This window comes from Serinus canaria, chromosome 1 (genome assembly GCF_022539315.1).
Source record: "Serinus canaria isolate serCan28SL12 chromosome 1, serCan2020, whole genome shotgun sequence".
Classification (NCBI taxonomy): domain Eukaryota; kingdom Metazoa; phylum Chordata; class Aves; order Passeriformes; family Fringillidae; genus Serinus; species Serinus canaria.
This window is the reverse complement of record NC_066313.1, coordinates 97,701,086-97,718,271: the sequence shown is the minus strand read 5'-3', so window position 1 is coordinate 97,718,271 and position 17,186 is coordinate 97,701,086.

Below are 17,186 nucleotides of genomic sequence, written 5' to 3'. Positions count from 1 at the left end.
GAAAAAAGGAAAAGGTAGAAATCAGGAAACATTGTGGAGGGTCAGGTAAGGAAGAGAGTACATTGACAGCCCAGAACTCCTTGGTGATGGGGAAGCTCTCTTAGAGCAGCTCTGCTACCCTGAGGGACCATCCCAGCATGGGGATGCTCTTGGAAAAGTAAAGCAGAAAAGCAGGGTTAAAGGATTGCCTATTTGATACCTGCAGCTCCTGTCTGGGCTTTTATTTGAGAGTGTCACTTGTAACTGCAGCCCTCAGGAAAGCTGCTGGGCCAGAAAGGTCTAATTAACACTGAATCACCTGTCCCCTGCTTGCTGCCATCCCACCGGCGCTGGGAGCAGGTGGCAATAAACAGCCTGGCGTGGGTGGCTCTCCTTTATTAGCTACCTGGAAGCTACAGAAAAGAGGGGAAAGGAAAAAAAAAAAAGGAGCTCCCTAGCTGAGAATTAAGCCAAAAACATCAATTGAATATGAGGCTGGAAAATGGCAGCACTGCCATAGATCAGAGAGCAAATAGCAGTTCCTTCCAGTGCTGGAGAAGTGCGGGTAAACGCTCATTGTTCCCTCTCAGCTGAGTCACTGCTTTCGTTGCTGGGTGTTAAATGAATCATTCCTCTCATTTTCCACTTTGTTATAATTTGTGGTTGTGTTTCCAACCCTTTCTTAACCACTGTAGAGGAATGCTGAGCTGGTCTATTTGCAGAACATTTAGCAGGTATGAAGTTTCTGTTCCCCTTCCACTGCTGTTTTGGTAGGGTGACAAATGTAAGGAAGGTGAAAGGCAGTGACCACAAGCTGTAAGTACCACATATATGACCCAGTCCAAGGGGGTGACAGGATCACTGTTCCCTGATGGGGCACACCTGCAGCACAGCACTCGGCTTCCCAGTGTGTGACAAAAAATAAGAGATCCTTGGTTTGCCTGTCCTACATGAAATCAGGAGTTTTTCTAATGGGACACATCACGTAATAACAATTATTTCAGTCAAGATGTGCCACATTTCTAATGGTTTGAATTGAGCTAATTAATTAAAAGAGTTTAGGTCATGATCAAGCCAAAAGACATACAATTTTCTGATTAAATTGACTGAAGACACAGCTGCTCAATTGCTAAAATAATAGTATGAACCTCAGGGCTGTTTTTAAGCAGTGCTGTAATTTCCTTACCAGCACAAGCTGTGGTAAAGAACTGCTCACACTCCTGGGGTAGAGCATTGCCTGCAGCTTACCTGAAAGAAACATTCTCACTTCAAGTGGACTTGAGGGTTGAGTATCTGTAGTAATTAGAGCCCTGAAGGGCCCAGCATTGAGGAGCTTTTAAAAGTTTTGCTTTGATTGCCTGCTTCCTGGTAAAACAGAGTATAACTCTTCAAGATTGGAGTTACATTTTTTGTGTTCTGATAACTTCAAAATATCATTACAAGAAAATTTTCTCATGAGCCAAATACCATCTCTACTATCTCAGGTGTCAGTGTAGCAGCATAGGCATTAATTATTTGAAATTTTTAAGCTGAATATTTACTGCTAAATTAATGTCCTAATAAAATAGTTCTGTTCTGTGAATTAAATACTACATTTCTGTCAGAAATTTATGTGAAAGAGTAACTCATGGATATTTTACTTACATAATGAAATGAAGAACTGTTAAATTAACCAATGTTGCATATAATTAGACTACTAGAAGTTTCATTCTGTATCTTGAAAGAGTAAATATATTATCTGCATTTTCAGTTGAGCAGATGAATGATATGAATTAACATATCTTCAAAAATCAATCCATACAACTCATATGAAGCTGAGCTGCTCAATTCAGATAGAACATTTGGCAAAGATTAGAGAAGGACAATAAAGATGATTGAAGTTACAGACCAGCTTTAAAAGGAAGAGCAATGAAATAAATCAGTCATCCTCCATTTCCAAAGGAGGTGCCTGAAGTGGATGCAGCAGTTTTTTAGGAAGCTGTGAGTAACACTAAGTTTGGGACTTACACTGGCCAGTGACTGCACACTCTTCCCTAGTATAAAAAGAAAGGCATCAAATGAACTTAGCAGGATGAAGATTTAAAATAAAAAAAAATAATTTTTTTCTTCCCACATTGCATAATTAAACTGCCACACTCAGTGACTTCTGATGCTGTGGATGCTCAAAGTTTAAATGTGTTGGAAACAAAAACCCATTAAGGGGTGCTAAATACAAAGATACTGATGAAGGTTTAGGAGTGTCTGAACCACCAACTGCTGGAGGCTAGATAGCACATAAGGAAATATTGCTGTGGGCTTGATCTGCCCTGACAGTCTTTTGTAAACATGCACAGTAGTCACTGTCAGGGACAGGATTTGGAGATAGTTCAACCTCTGATCAGCACAGCTACTCTCAGATTTTATGTTTGTTAGAGTCAGGGGTTTTTACTAGCACTGTCTGCATGTAACTAACATCTGACACTGTAGATCTTAGCTTTTGCCGCTGAGGTGCTCTTTGATCCAGGCCAACATAGCTGGAAAATGCAATGATGGAGTGCAACACTGTATCTCACAAAGCAACCCAGCAATTCAAAATAAATTACAGATCTCTATAGGTCTTAAGTGATGCTGAGTGTGAGCAGTTTCAGCAAGGTGTGATGAAGGGGGAGGGTGAAGGGAGGGAGTCTGAATCAGCAAGGAGAAAGAATCTTCCTTGTCACTCCAGCTGCCTAGCTTAGCAGATCAAACAGCTTCTGAGATGCATCATGTCATGGAGGCTGCAACAGTCTATATATTGTATAGAAAATCTCTCTATTTCTAAATGGAAAGGAAAATCTTTCTATTTCTAGCCTAGATTTTTGGTTACTAGGGAACTTTTGTTCTCTTGGTCTCTTCAATGAAGCCAAGCTCTTCAGCAGCTGTAATTCCTTGACTCTTTCTTGGATTCCTAAGTTGCCCCTTTCACATGCCAGTACAGATGTAATGTATATTTCATGTCTTAACACAAAGTTAAACAAGTCATCAGTATAGAGTCCTGGCTTGTTCTGCAGTCAGCTGTCCTCCTCCCAAATCTTCAGAGTCTTTACAAAATTCTATATATATGGAGCAGGTTTTTTTAATTGACTACTCAGAAGGTTTTGTTTTTTCCTATCTGCATGTTCAGGGGTACTTCAGAGAAAATATTAATAATATCTATTTAGTAAGGAGATCACTGTCTGCTTCCACAAGTTCCCAATATGCTCAAGACTTGCATTCCTCCTGTCCTGAAAAATCTGTTAGATCCCACAAATTGCTCCTGGTAAATGCCCACATGTGAGCATTCAGCTCTAGGTGTTTCACTGCAAGACAGCCCAGAAAAGCTGCTCTGCCCAACCACCTTAGGACTCTGTATTCACATCTGCAGCCTCCCTGTTTGAGCAGGGCCAAAGATGAAAGCTGGTGTTGATCCATGAGGCAATGTCCTGTGCCTAGTGCAGAATGACAGCCCCAAGGGAAAGGCATACATGGGACATTAATATAATTTTTGATAGAGTAGGCTATGATTTTCTGTGCAGTATTTACAAGGTTTTCCAGGATTTCATTAGAGGGAGCAGTCCCTAAAAAGCACATGCTATGTGCTGTGCTGTTCTTGTTTGACACGTCAGACAAAGCCTGTGATAATGGCTGTAAGGAGATGGCTCTGACCTGCAGGAAGGTGCACAGGCATGTTCTAGGGAATGACAGATGGGAGATGGTTCTCACTGCAGTCTTCTGTGATCAGTGAGTAACACTTCTTCAGCCTGGATTGCTCACTCTTTCCTGTTAAAACCTTGATTTCCAAAAGTAATTAAATTTTGCAACTGCAGGGTTTGTTGGCCCAGCCATCCTCCTCTCTCCTGTTCCCTCTCCAGTACCCACTGAACTTCTCAACAGCAGTGAAGATTAGAAGAGTGGGGGTCTCAAGGACACATGTGCTTCTGGAAAACCCACAGCCAGGTAAAAGGACAATCAGGTTTGTATCCCCTTGACAGCACTCAGCCTGATCCCATCAGTGAGCATCCACCCACTGACTCACAGCCATGACATGGTCCCTCCAATCCATGCACTGTTTCCTCATCCTTGGTATGGCATCCTGTGGGGAACAGGGGACTGGTGAGGGAGCACCATGGGGGTACCACTGCTGGAACAGCAGCCAAAGCAGGGGAGTTCTGCTGCTCATCCCAAACAATGTAGTTTTTTCCTGCTGGAGCTTTTGCTCTCTCTGGCTGCCACTGAGCACTGTGGGAACAGCTCACTGGCCTGTGCAGGCGTGTGAGTGCCACCTCAGTGCTGTTTAAAGTCAGTCCTGGTGAAATTTAGGATCTTAGCCCAAAGTGCTGCTTAGGAGAACACAGAGCTGCCCCAGGAAAGATGCCAGTGCAGAAGCCCATAGATCTGTATGGATGAGAGCAGAGCAGGGGCACCTGAGCCTCACAGCTGACCCTGTCACAAAGTGGTCAGGCACAGATCCAGCAACACTGTCCATCCAGACAGGGCTCAAAGGAGTGCAGACAGCATCCATGGAGAGCTGGTGTGTTCATGGTGACAGCCCACAAAAAGGCTGAGCAAGGATGTGGTGTGGGTTCACCAAAACACTGAGGTGATGAATGGGGGGGCTGCTAGAACTGTTGTTCACCAAACCCTACAATCCTAGAAGAGGATTTGTAGCAATGGCAACTGAGTTTCTGGAATGTGCTGTCCTGGGGAGAGTCAGGCCCCAAAGTGTATGGGCAAATTTGGACAACTTGTCCACAAAGAGGCAGCAAAGGGAGTGAGCAAGGATGTGGCTTCCAGCATCCCTAATCCAAGGGTGGGTGCTGGGAGGAGAAGGGAATACCCTGCAGAAGATGGGCTCCTGCTCTCCCAGGCTCATGTGCAGGGGGCAGAAGGCAGAGCTAGAGGGACCCTGGTCTGACCCTGTCACCTTTCCTCTTCTTCTGCCCTGACTGCAACAGCTACACTCAGAAGCACTCCACAATTCCACAGAAATTCCTAGGTGGTGTTTCCCACATAAAAACTTTAAGACTTCAGTGATTATGATACTTCTCAAGGTTTTCTTTGAGAGCATAGTTTTCCCTCTCACCATGTCTTTTTAATTAGTTTTGGTTTTAACAGTCCAGAAACTCCCTTTCCTCTTGGAGGACACTCTATAATCCCCTCAGCAAAAAAGAACAGAAGGGAGAAATGATTAATAGTTATTCCTTTGCCTCCACCTTGGGCAGAATTGTAATAAATGAGGAATAGCAGAGACCATATACATATCCTCAATATTTGCAGAAGGCCAAATGTTAGCAAGCACTTTGCAACAAGGAAAAAAAAAAAAAGCTTTGGTTCAATCTCATTTTCTGTGTTCCAGCGTATTACAAATGTCATTTAATAAAGAATGATTTTCACTATGAATTTTATTTCCTCTGAAAAGAAAATTAAGAATCATTAGCAAGGAAAAAATGATTCAGTCATTTGAGAGATCTTGTTAGGTTGCAGAGCTCAGCTGCCAAATTACGATAAAAATCCCTGGGAGGTTCTTTCTGTGCTGTGAGGAGAAATAACCTGTAACAGTCAAGATGCTCAAATAGAATTTAAAACAAAGCCTTGGAAATATCTAACTGAAGGTACAAAAAGTTCCTACTTGTATTCCTGGATTCAGACTAGAAGATTTTAACAAGAAAAGTGAATAGTTACCCGAAAGGTTGTGCTCTTCAGAAGATTCCTAATCAAATTTGCTACTCTTAATTCCTATGTAAATGTTTTTAATGAAGTACCCAATAGCTTTCAAGAGAGGCTGGTGTGATTCTTGGACTTGTCATGTGCAGGACCAGGAGTTGGAATTGATGATTTTCTTGGGCCTCTTCAAACTCACAATATTCTATGAGGGGCTAAATGAGGATCTGCAGGTTTGGTGCAGGAAATATCTTCAGAACTGCCTTGGGTTTTTTCCCTCAGTTCAGTGAACATAATTCTGAAGGCAGGGAAATCAGGCAAAGGCAAGCCCAGCTACAGCTCCTCTGACATAGACAATAATATCACATATTCATGTAGTACACAGAGCACGGTGTTTGTGTGTGAATCCATTCTAGGGTTTTATGATAAAAGCTACCTTTGAACTTAGATATTTATTTATTTCTTCCATTCCTCTTTGCAAAATAGAACATCTTGATATGATTTTGGCTTCTTTTTTTTGTTTGTTTTTTGGTTGAAGTGCTTCCTAAGTAATTTGCTTTTCTATCAGTTTTGGTTTCAGTCATAATTTCAATTTCCAGTCAGTGCACTAAATCAACACCTTTTTGTTATCTTTCCCCTTATTGACATCTTCCTCTGTTCCATGGACCTTGACAGTCCAGTTCTCTAGAACAATCTCATTGAGGACAATTGAGTTAAACTCATAGTTTCCACTGTGATTGCTATTTGAAGTTTCTGTTTCTGACCATAGTGGTGGTAACTTGTCCACTTTTCTGGCTGTACTGTTAGGATTTCCCTGCTCCTACACCTCTCATGGTTTTCCTGCTGCAGTTGTTTTCCTTGCAGATGGTTTTCCCACTGGAGAACTATCATCCAGTCTGGGCTCCTGCCTGACACCAGCATCAGAGCTTTGCACTGTCCTTAGCATACTAACTCCATGTATAAACCTTGGTAAGAAGAAATTTAGGGTGTAATTAATTTTTTACATGAATTTCATTTCTTTACAGTCAGTGGGGGGAAAATGGGCACTTTTCTCTCACAATTCATATCACTACTTCCACTGCTCACTTAGACTGACACAGCCTGGGTCCCCAGATTGTCTCCCTCTCCCTCTTTGCCTGTCCAGAGAAAAGAAGGTGACTGGCTCTGTTTACCATTGGCACTGTCAGGATTTGAGCAGATAGATCCTATCCTCATGGTCAAGTGCTAGAAATACATCATGATTCCAAGAAAACCATTCCAATGCTTGAGCACCTACTCTGTCTTGAAAAATTCTGACTTATTTCAGCTTTGGGCTTTCAGGACAGTCTTTTCCACTCAATTAAGAAGAAAATCTACTGTCTGGCACATTTTGCCTCATCTGCCCTGAAAACATAGCCAATGTTTAAAACCTAAATGAGTATAAGCTCCAATATCTATGAGAAGTGACTGCAGCAATACTTGATATGGCATTTGTAACAGGAAGGAGCTGGCTGAGCAGCACTGGAGTCAGGACTCCTCGGTGTGGTCACAGCAGAGCAACCTGGATTTGAGTTACACAGACACCACCTGCAGACTTTCTGCTCCAAACCCATGCACCAAGTGCATTTGATCCAAAGCTCTGCTGCTTTATATCTTGCTTTATCTTGATTTATAAATGAGGAAAGTGATAGTCATGGCAGAGAGGATTCAGGAGATTTTTAAACATCTGAAGAGACAGTGAGGGAGCAATTGTTTATTTTGCTTGTCACAGTTGGAATAGGGATGTCCTAGCAATACCTGAGTTGTCTCTTGAAGGCCAATTCCTTCAGGAGCTGCTGCTTTGCCTTATGGGGACAAGCTTCCCAACTGCCCTGCACAGAGCTCTGACTCCATTTGGAGCTGCACCTTCATAAAAAACCACTCTGTCCTATTGCTGCAACAGCTTTCTTCCTTCTGCCATCACCTCCAGCTCAGGGAAGAGTACAACACTTAGAGTTTAAACCCCTAAGGAAGGGGTTTGTTCCTTTATTTTTTTAGATGAAAGCATGTAAAACCAATTTTGGTGTTAGCTATATAAAAGTAATAATCTGACCCACTAAATCCCCGACCAAAAATCACCAATCAGCCAAACATAAGGACATTTAATCCAATTAACTTCATAATGGAAGCTATTATTTGGCAACTAAACACTAACACTTTACCAGCACTTTTCACTGCAGAGCTGCCAGTAACATCTGTATCTGTGTCATTACATGGTTTGAAGGTGCAAAACTGTGACACTCTAAATGATACAAAATGTGTTACTTTTGCTCATTTTGCTGGCTTTTATTTCAAAATAAAACTCTTCTTAAAATTAAATAAGAAAATCTCATTCAGAACTAATTTCAGGATAATTATTGTCTACAAATTTTTACAGCTATCTTTTGTCATGTGTTTTCCTGGCCTAATAAAGGATAATTAGGTGGACAATCCTTGCAACAACGTGAGCAACCTCCAGGTACTTGGTGGGTAGTTCCCCAGGGACAGACACATCTGGAGCTTCCCTCCTCTCTCCAGATGGTCTGAAGGGAAGCCAGGTGTGACAGCTAAATCAAAGAGAGATGATTTCTCTTCTGAGTGGTAACACCCAAGAACACACAGGAAGCCCCAACAGGAGCAAACGGGAGCTGATCCAGTGCTTTTGTACACACATGACATGACTGTCATAGAAAAAGGAAAAATCTCAGTCTGTTGAGAGTTCTGCTTGTCAAAAAACCCCAGGTGAGAGAGTTATCTGGTATGCAACCAAGAGTGATTGCTAGGGATGAACCAAAGGCTTTGAAGGGGAGAGCCAAGCAATGTGTGTCTTGTCTGTGGCTGTCACTTCCCTTGACAGCTGTGGCCTGTCTCTGTCTTGTTAGAAATTATGTCAAACCATTTATTTTTATCCTCACCTCTAGGCATTTGAGACAATGAGAAAGGAGGAAAATAATAAATCCAGATGTGATTAATGTAAATATCATTTGATATTTATGTGAAGGAAGACAGAATTCAGCCCATAAAAAGATATTAATCAGGGAGACGCTGTACAAACAAAAGACAAGAAGTGCTAATAGGAAAAAACACACCAAAAAATCCAACCCAAACCCCACTAAAATATTCTAATTAAGCTCCTAAGCTTCCATTTGTAAAGAGTTGAAACTAAATTTCATTTTGTTTACTGCTGTGGGATGACAATTCTTTCTTCAAAGCTGTGAATTCTCATTTTCTAGATGTGAATCACTTCATTTCATTAACAAGCAGAAGCAGATTGCTGCCATCTTTATTGTAGCCAAAATATTATTTTCAGTAACTGCAAATAACAGGGTCTGTTGACTTGCAGAGAAATGTGACATGCTCAGGATTTCTCAATTATAAATAGAAGAAAGAGAGAAAATATCCTGGAGTGACATGATTAAACTCAGTGTTACTTTTCTAAACAAGACTCAGAGTTGTATTATTGTAAATAGATACTGAGAGTTTCTGTTGAAAATTGAACCCACTAGCTTTTAAAAGAAACATAAATTAGTGCATAAATCACGATTATCTTCATCTGAACAAGCTGTACAACCACCCAGAAGCACCCAAAAACCCCAGGGAGATTTCTCCATGTTCTCCCATCACTCTTCTCAGAATACCTTCCTGTGCTTTCCCCAGGTTCTAAAGGGCTCAGGCAGCAACATTTTCACTGTCTCACAGTAAGAACCTGTCCTGTTCTCTCCTCCTCCTCCAACTCCCTTTTCTCCTTGACCTTCACATGGAAAGTTGCAGGTTTTGGGTGGAATACAGCATTTCTCTTGGATCTGAGATCCAGAGGGCCACAGCTGCTGGGTGCAGGAACAAGAGCAAATCCAGCAGGAGGACCAGCAGCACAAAGCATGGGCTAAAATCCTTTTTTAGTCACAAAATAGAAGCTGTCAGGAGCAAACAAAGACAGGAGTGTCTGCACATTGGTCAGCAGGCCAAGACTTGGCAGGTCACTTCATGACAGTACAGGACAGTACATGAAGGAATATCTGCTGATTTCAGGATCAGCATCACCCACCAAGCCTCCTTCACTCTGAATTTTGGGATTGCTTTAGGGAGGAATAAAATAATTTAAAGTACTGGAAGCACATAATGAAAACAGCAGCTGCACACAGGCCAGGAGACTTTATTAAACACTAATGGAAATGGACAAACCACAATTTTTGGAAACAGAAGAAGTGCTTTGATGTCTGACTGCTAACAAAACACAAGACTTCTGCTGTTAATTTAAGTTTTAAGAGGAGCTCTTGGAACAGAGCAAACAAAACCGCCAGGAATTATCCTAACAATATAGTCACTCTTAAAACTTTTTGAAGAAGAATTTTTCACTAACCATCATATTGAATTGTGATGGGAAAAGGCAGAGGCAAGGTACAGTGAGGCAGAATACAAGGCAAGGAAAGGACAGGGATTTGATGCACTGTGGTACAAGTGCAATTATTCATCTCAGCCTGGGCAGAACTAGAAAGGAAAGGGAATAATAAGATCTATATGCAGACAGCTGATGCTCTGGGGGATGCATGCCCTTTGTGCCTGCTCAATGTGACTGCCCAACACATATAACTAAAATTGTCCCTGTGTCCTTTCTCTTAGCAAAAATACATTTTTGTATCAAGTCACAGCTCCCTGACTCCATCTGACTCGGTCCTGCTGAAATCAATCAGGTTACTCAGGGAGAAAAGTTTCAATTTTTTGCAAATTTTCTCTACTTGAAAATGCATTATATTTGGTTCAAGGGATGGGATGTAGTCTGGACCAACTTTTATCTTCTGGAGATGAGTTTATTCATCCTAATGAAAAAAGATGAGTCACTTCTTCCCTCCCTGAGATGATAAGACACAGACTGTGATGAAAGTCACTTAGAATTTAGCTTCATAGCCACTAACAGTAGCATAATTAAGTCTGGTTTTAGAAGAAGGGAGCAGACAAATGCACAGTAGATAAATTAGGAGCAGACAACAACAACAACAAAAAAAATAGAATATAAATCCCTTTCTATTCTTTTAGGTGTGTGTTGTCATAAAACCAAGTTATTTTTCATTAAGTGTTTTGTCTCCCAAAGCAGAAAATAGCAACAGAGTGGAGAGCATATAGGTTTGTTTCTGTACACCAATTTGTGAGCCCTGGCACACAGTCAGGGAGGTAAGTGCAAAGTGAAGAGTGCCTCCAAACTGCCCCCTCTGCCCATGAGTCTGATGTCACACAGGATTTGAAGTAGAACTGCACTTCCACTGAAGTCCTGCTATGGGAGTTTTATTATTGTAGTTAAGCTGTAAATACATTCTGTAACAAGCTGGCCTGTTTTCTTCTTGGATGAGAGTTTCTGGCAAGAGAAGTTGAATAACAACTTAATTTGCAGCAGAAAATGAATTCTGTTTTCCTACCCTATTCCTCTGGACTTGTCACTGACAAGGTGCTGTGACCACCTAAATTCTGCAGAAAATATGCAGAAATTGCTTAATGACCTTTTTTCAACATTGAGCTCTCCCTCCCTTGGGGAAATTTCTTCTTTTTTTCCAAAAGGTTTAGCTGTGAATAGTTCTACAAGGGTATCTTCCTATCACAGTACTACAGCATTCAGAACCCTGTAGTGGGAAGCTCCACTTCATTTTGGTAACTTGGCCTGTTTTATTTTCTCTGTCCTTCAGAAGAGCTCAAGCAATTAGGAATTAATCAGCTTGTGTATTTCTTAGGTCATCTGCTTTAGCATGGGCCCATCCTTCTCACTGAGAGCTGGAGAAGCCTCTTGGATGGGAAGAAGGTGTTTCTGCAGGCAGAGCTTGGAGAGATTGTACCAACACAGCAGAGATCTTCAGGCCCTGGTAACACAGCCCCAGCAGAAACACACCACAGCTTTCCTTTCCCTATTTAAGTTTTCAACACCACTATGCCTGCAAGTTACAAAAAATTTGATTTTTTCCTGTCCCCAAATAACCACCAACAGCTCAAGAGAGATGAGCATATGCCAGCCCACAATGGCTACATCTCATTTGCTTTTTTGGCCACAGACAATTTCTGCTCATTCATCCCGAGCTGAACATTTCTTCATCACCAGGAATTTAATTTTTGCTTAGTTATTGCTCATATTCCATTTGAATTTGAAAAAAAAATCCAAAATTTCCTTCAATCAGAATCTTGATGGACCTTGAAGTCAGGAAAAGAAGCTAAGACTGAAGAAATGGTCCCTGACTGGAGATCCATGATATTGCCAAAAGGCTGAGAACCTTTGTTCCTGGAGCCCAGGTCCAGACCTGGCCTGTTTGGACATATGGGGTCTCCAGAGAAAAGGGGCTGGGTCTGGCAGATAGGGCAGGGATCTGCTGGAATTCTGCTTGACCATCAGCAAAGCTGGCAAAACTGAGGTGAACTTTTGGTCATTTACTGCCATCTCTAAACTGACTGGCCCAAATTATCACTGCTTTTGTGCTTAATGGCTCTATCACCAATTGTCCCCCTCAATTTACTCTTTAAAATTCATCTTTATCTTCAGAAAAATAGTGTGTTTTATGTGAAGAGCTCAAATTTAATAGGCAGCTTCAGGACCATGTGGTAACCCAAGCAGCATTCACTAAATGTGGCCTGGGAAGAGCCTTGGATTATTCATGGGAAGTAAAGATTTAGGAAATTACTTTTTTGGGATGGATGGATGGATGGATGGATGGATGGATGGATGGATGGATGGATGGATGGATGGATGGACTGAAAGACAGATTTGAAAGCCAGGAAATGGTATAGAAATCTATGAGTCATTAGCTAGAAGTCCTGAGAGAAGCTCTGTGGGAAAGCCCTGATTTTTATTCATTTATGCAGAAGAGAGAAACTAGTAGTTTCTTGAGGGAGAATTCCACTGTTAACTCCAGCCTCTGCAACAGAAATATTCATTCCACTCTTGGGATTGGGAGGAAATTGAATTTAGCCTAACTGCAGTCTGTAAATGCAGTGCAGAGTCTTATTTAACAGCAGATCTCAACAGGCTAATGTATTGGATAGCTCTAGGTGTAAAGGACACTAAGCCATAGTTAAAATCATATCTCACAGTCATGAAATTCATAAGGAAGAGAGAATGAAAAGCACTACAAAAAAGCAGTGAAGCAGCTGTGCTGCAAAGAGCAGAGTGGGAAGGACATTGCTGCAGAGAGCAATGTTCTCGTGGCACCAAGGCAGGCAGCAATTCCTGCAGCTGAGAAACACTGGTGTGATTTACATTGCCCTCTGCAAATCCATGCCCAGGCAGCTGTGGCCATGACCACCCTGCCTGTAAAAGAGAGTGAGATCCACAGATTACTGCATCTTCTAAGGCTGGGACACAGGACTGTTCACATTATTGGTATCCATATAGCACTACAGTCCTTGGGAGTGAAATGCCTGGGTCTCAATTGCCACTCTGATTTGCTTGGGTTTTTCATTGCAATAGGCAGGCAAGTAGGGAAAAAAAAACTTCAACTAACCAAAATAACCCCCAAAACACCCAAAACAAAAAAAAAAAAAAAACCAGAAAAGCAACATCATAGCCTAAAATTATCAGCCAAAGGTAGGAAATTTAATTCAAACACTTCACTTGATACAGACACTACTGGCCTCTTCATCTCAGCTGTCACCTTTATTCTCCTTTTCCTCTAGTTCCACCAGCCTCCAGGCTCTTTTTCTTCTCCTGTCTCTGCAAGGCACAATGTATTTTTTCTATTAACCCCTTCTCTGTAACTGGTTTTAGTGATTTAAAATTGATTAGCATTTTTTAGCAACCTAAATAGCAGTTATCACTTGTCTTTGAATCCTCTCTGTCTGAAGAGGAAATAGAGTGACTTTCATGCTATTTTGTTTGCAAACTCTAACCTGCAGGCAATTGCACAAAATGGGTCAGACCCTCCTGGGTAGGCACCTGACTTCAGGAAGGTGTCCATGAGCAAGCCCTGGATCCTTACAGGATCCCACTGCTCCCCAGGGACTGCTGACAAGTACTAGACATTTAAAGTCAGGTGTAGGATCCTGCTGGACCCAAGAATTGAGCTGCTGGGTTCAGAGGTGTACAGAACATGCACATGTCACCTGTGCAGATAAAAAGGAAGAAGTATCACAGAGGAGAGAAAGAAAAAGGCAGAAAAATGAAGTGGGGACAGGAAAAGCAGAGGCAGAAACCTTTGGTAGATCCAGTGTGAGTGGGCTAATTGTTATATTGGTTGAAAGAGCAAATTAAAGTGAAAATACAAAGGTGAGAGAAGATCTTTTCTCTAATAATAGTGATAGGGGATTTTGGACTTTGAAGGTCATTTTTTTCTGAAGAGGTATGGTCTTCAAATGAAGCTGGCAGAATGGCCAGGCTCTCTCATAAGAGACTGGACAAATCACAGAGTTAAAGGAGAACATGCAAACAAAAAGCTTCTCATATGATATCTTGTCCAATATCATCAGATCATGGGCAGTGAAAAACATATGCTCTCTGTAGCTGTGCAATCATCTGTTCTCTTGGCCGAGGCCAAGAAGTTCTGCTATCTACAGGCCACTGGCAAGCACCTAGGTAATTAACTACAACCATCAGCCCATTGGGAATCCACTCTTTTAATTGACTCAGTGTGGTATTTCAGCCCCATCTGCTAATGTCCAAAACAGATTCTCGTTTGTTGTTACTTGCTACAAAAATATTACTCTGTAGTGGGAAAATTATTGCACTTGAATGATTGTGCTCTGTTCTCTTCTAAGTGAGAAATACAAATTAGAGACAAAAATGAAGGCATCTGAGGATGCATAACAGTAAACATGATATTTTTCCTGATTAAAACAAACCGAGATTTGCCTCTTACTGTCTGACTCCAAACTCACAGGACCACTCATGCCTTAGGAGTATTCCTGAGAGTGGTAATTTTCACAAGCTCTTGCCAGATTTCTCTCAGTTGACAGCATGTTGAAAAGAGCTTTGTTAAAGAGATCAGTAAGTAAAGCCCAAGGCATTTATGGTGTGATGCATTCAAGCAGGTGTAAAATTCTGGTATCTCCACCTGGGTTTTTTTAGTATATTGTTGTTTTCAGCTGTACACATATGGAAATGTGCAGAAGGGACTGGTTCTGTTCTAGCTTGGCCTTTCTGTTATTGCAGAATTAAGCAGCTGGAAAACAAAGCTTGAAAGTGATGAGGTGTGGGTGGCTCAGGCTGCAGGGGCCAAAGAGGACTGAAAATGCCAGAAATGCCAGAGAGGGACAGAAGCTGCTGGTGGGGAAGGTAAGTTCTAGGCTCAAGTCTTGCTCCTCCTGAGATCAGGCAGTACCTGAGACCTGTGGTAGGGTCACCTCTGACAAATCTCACTGACATCCTCACAAACAGCCTTGGAAGAGCAGAAGTCAAAAAAAGAAGCGAGTATGTCATTACCACAACTAAATTGTGTTTTCTTCCACCAAAGCTTCAGCCTGCTTTCTTTTCCCCCTTGTTTATCTTTAGCACTGTCTGGCAGAGCAGAATGTTTCTGCTGTCTCCAGAAATACCACCTTAGGGACAGTGCCAAGGAACAACCTTCTAAGCCTTATTTTATCTGTATTACATATTGGTTTGAAAGCATTTCTTAATTTTATTGATTAAAACATTAGGGTATCAATTTATTATTGGCAACACAAATCACTGTTATGTCAAACTTAAACCAATATTTATTATCACGTTACCAACACTTCTACACCTATTATAACAATTTAACCTCATATTCTAATTGATCAAAAAGAATTGCAGCAAGCAATGCAACTAATTTAATTCAACATTTCTTTGTTTTCCTTTCTCATAAAAAAGAAGAAAAAAAGTCAATATTCACTTTTTGGGTAACAAAACTGCTTATATAGATCCATTACATCTGAAGTCCATTCTCCTATTTAAAGCAAACTTCTCAGAATAGTATTTCTGAATGATTTTGTTCAAATTAAACTGTTCAAAATTAATTGTTAAAACAGAATTTCCAAAGTTGGAAAACATCTTTGGGATTATACTGACAAGCACTGTCAATTAAAATTTATTTTAATGTACACCAATATCATGTTCTGTTGAAACTTTCTCATTCATCTCATTGCCCTTGTTGTGTGTAAAGATTCATAATAAAATATATCCCTAAATCTAAATGAGTTCTGGAGAAGGAGAAAAAGAGAAAGAGAGAATGGAGGGAGGACAGGCAAGATTTCTTGTAGTGAGGGGCCCAGAACTGAGCACAGGACTTGAGGTGTGGCCTCACCAGTGCCCAGTACAGGGGACAATCCCTGCCCTGGTCCTGCTGGCCATGCTATTGCTGATCCAGGCCAGGTGCCACTGGCCTGCTTGGCCACCTGGGCACAGCTGGCTCATGTTCATCCATTCTCAGCCAACACCCCCAGGTCCCTTCCCACAGGGAAGCTTTCCAGACACTCTTCCCCAGCCCTGGAGCATTGCCTGCAGTGCAGGACCCAGCACTTGGCCTTGTTGAATCCCATGCAATTGGCCCATCCAGCCTGCCCAGACCTCTCTGTGCATCCTTCCTGCTGCCCAGCAGATCAGCTCTTCCTTCTGCCCCACCTGGTCTCAGCTGCAGACTGACTGAGGGTGCCCTCAGCCCCTGGTCCAGATCCCTGATGAAGGTATGAAACAGGAGTGGCCCAACACAGAGCCCTGGAAACACCTCCTGTGCCCAGCCAGCAGCTGGATGCAGCTCCAGCCACCAGCCCTCCCTGGACCTGGCCATTAGCCAGGTATGTACCCTGAGAACAGTGCATCCATCTAAGCCATGAGCAGCCAGTTTCTCCAGGAAGCTGGAAACCCCCCCAGCATTTAGAAGTCTCCTCTTGTATTGTTGGGCATTTAAGGCTTTTGAAAAGTTGCTTCACAGACTAAATTTGTATTTAATCTGGTGAATATCTGAGACCCAAAGAGTTTCATTACACATTTACTATCTGCTGTAATGGGTTTCAGCTTAGAGCATCTCATCTCATGTAGTCTCCTGACTAAATTTCAGTGGAATGGTAATCCCAGTATCCTGTGCTGTATAGATAAGAGAGACTATCAAAGGATGGGTATAATTAACTTCCAGGAGCACATACTTTCCTTTCTTGTTTAATTCTTACATAATTACTCTTTATCTTATGTATTTCAAACAGCAAATAATAGCATTGTGCCAGTACCAAGATATCAATAGCTCAGCAATTTATATGTTGCATGTCCAACACTATGTGGTTACTAGAGTGAAAATATAAGAGTATTTAAATTTTTCCTATGTCTGTGTGTAAACATCCTAGATGCTGGAGAGCTGTAATATACTCTGAGTCACCCTCCAGCTGGAATACAGGAGCTGATTACCATTCCCCTTACTTGGCATACTGTTAAAAGTTATGTCTTGTCTCTCCTTTTTCTTCTGCATTGTCTCCTCGTTGCTTCCCAGCTATACATTTTGAATTTATATTTCTGAATTTTATTAAAATGCTCTGAAGTGGTTCTTACATAACTTAGTGTCTTAAAAAAAAAGGCAAAAAAGGACAAGAGTCCTTGTGCCTGTAATTTAAATACATCTTTTGAGTTAGAATGGTAT